Source organism: Triticum aestivum, chromosome 7B, assembly GCF_018294505.1.
Source record: "Triticum aestivum cultivar Chinese Spring chromosome 7B, IWGSC CS RefSeq v2.1, whole genome shotgun sequence".
Classification (NCBI taxonomy): domain Eukaryota; kingdom Viridiplantae; phylum Streptophyta; class Magnoliopsida; order Poales; family Poaceae; genus Triticum; species Triticum aestivum.
This window is the reverse complement of record NC_057813.1, coordinates 588,060,764-588,063,451: the sequence shown is the minus strand read 5'-3', so window position 1 is coordinate 588,063,451 and position 2,688 is coordinate 588,060,764.

Genomic DNA, 2,688 nt, shown 5'->3' with positions numbered 1-2,688 from the left:
ATGATGGCGGAGTTCAAGTCTCCATACAACTTTTGGGCCGAAGCCATCAACACAGCATGTCATGCATCAAATCGGCTCTATCTCCGCAAAGGCTTGAACAAGACTCCCTATGAAACACTCACCGGTAACAAGCCCAACCTCAAGTACTTATGGGTGTTCGGGTGTAAGTGTTTCATTCTCAAGAAAGGTGTTCGTTTGTCTAAATTTGAGGCTAGAGCTCATGAGGGCATATTTGTTGGTTATGCTACAAACTCTCATGCTTACCATGTCCTCAACAAGTCCACGGGACTCATTGAGGAGACGTGTAACATGGAGTTTGACGAGAATAACGGCTCCCAGGTGGAGCAAAGTGGTACTTGTGATGTAGGTGATGAAATTCCTCCCCAAGCCATAAGAATAATTGGTGTTGGTTATATCCTACCCATTGAGGAACCCCTTGTGGCCGAAGGAGAAGGACAATGCTCCACTCAAGTGGAGCCATCACCAACCCAAGACCCACATGCTTCCGAAGAACAAAATGAAGGCCCTCAACCTCGTGAACAAGATCAAGGGCAAGATCAACCTCAAGATGGTGGTGAACCACTAAGCGATGCCCAAGGTCAAGTTCTCCCTTTCAAGCAAGTTCAAGATCAAGAGCAAGCTCAAGATGATGAACAAGCTCGAGACGGCGCTCAAGATGATCAAGTTACCCCTCCTCCTTTCACACTCGTGGAGGAATTAGACCGTCGTGCTGTGAAGATAGCTTCCAAGCTCACTACCAGAGGTCATCTCATGGAGAATGTGGTTGGAAGCCTAAGAAAGGGGGTAAGCACTCGTAGAAAATTAGCAAACTGTTGTGAACATCACGTGTTTGTTTCTTGTGTCGAACCCCAAAAAGTCTATGAGGCGCTCGAGGATCCAGATTGGCTCAATGCCATGCATGAAGAACTCAACAACTTCGAGCACAACCAAGTGTGGAAATTAGTGCCAAGGTCGACCGGGAATCATAATGTCATTGGAACCAAGTGGATATTCAAGAACAAGCAAGATGCTTATGGGACCATTGTTTGCAACAAGGCTCGTTTGTTGGCACAAGGCTACTCCCAAGTCGAGGGTATCGACTATGGTGAAACCTTTGCTCCCGTTGCTCACCTTGAATCTATTGGTTTGTTGATTGCTTATGCTTCTCATCATAATTTGAAGTTGCAACAAATGGATGGGAAAAGTGCTTTTCTTAATGGTCCCATTAATGAGTTAGTGTATGTCAAACAATCCCCGGGGTTCGAGGATCCCTATTTCCCCGATCATGTGTACCAACTCCACAAGGAGCTCTATGGACTTAAACAAGCCTCATGTGTGTGGTATGAGCATCTTACGGAGTTGTTACAAGATCGTGGGTTCGAAATCGGGAAAATCGACCCCACTCTTTTTACTAAGAAGGTCAAAGGGGAGTTGTTTGTGTGCCAACTATATGTTGATGATATTATTTTTGGTTCCCCTAACAAAGCTTTCAATGAAGAATTTGCCGCTCTCATGACCTCAAAGTTCAAGATGTCTATGATGGGAGAGTTGAAGTTCTTTCTTGGGTTCGAAATCAAGCAAAGAAGAGAAGGAACCTTCATCAACCAAGCCAAATACACTCAAGACATGCTCAAGAGATTCAAGCTAAGTGATGTCAAGCCGGCCTCCACTCCAATGCCCATCAAATGCCAACTTGACATTGATCCCAATGGTAAAGCGGAGGATCAAAAGGTATATCGCTCCATGATTGGATCCTTGCTTTACCTTTGTGCATCTAGACCGAATATCATGTTGAGTGTGGGAATTTGTGCATGGTTTCAAGCCGCACCTAAGGAAAGCCACTTTGTGGCAGTCAAGCGAATCTTTCGATATTTGGCTCATACCCCAAACTTCAGCCTATGGTACCCAAGAGGAGCCAACTTTGATCTTTTGGGCTATACAGATTCAGATTGGGCGGGAGACAAAGTGGATAGGAAGTACACCTCCGGAGGGTGCCAATTACTTGGTTGTTCTTTAGTGAGTTGGTCTTCTAAGAAGCAAAGTTGTGTATCTCTCTCATCCACCAAAGCGGAGTATGTGGTTGCCGGTAGTTGTTGTGCTCAACTCCTTTGGATGAGGCAAACTTTGAAGGATTATGGTGTCACTTGTGACGAAGTGCCTCTTTGGTGTGACAATGAAAGTGCCATCAAGATCTCTCTCAACCCGGTGCAACACTTCAAGACGAAGCATATTGAGATTCGGTATCACTTCATCCGGGATCACATTAGGCTAAGGGAGATCAAACTCCAGTATGTCAACACTCATGATAACCTTGCAGATATTTTCACGAAGCCCTTGGACGAAGCAACATTTCGCGAGTTAAGGCATGAGCTAAATGTCATTGATTCGAGCAATGTTGTTTGAACCCTTGCACACCCCACTATACTCATCGTGCTTTCTTGTCTAGGTGTAGGCATGGACATAAGGGGAGTGTTGTTCTCTCAATGAACTTTCCCTCCCCCCATTATGCATAAACTGATCAAACTCTTTCACATTAGCCATTTTTATGGTACCTATGCTTCAAAGATGAGTTTTGGTCATGGGACCAAGGTTAAAATCTTCGCGGCGCCATACCTCCGGACTCAAACATAGGTGGCCTCGGCCACCGCCCTCTCTTGGAGAGGGGTGTGTTTCTCGTCTTCTTTTTGG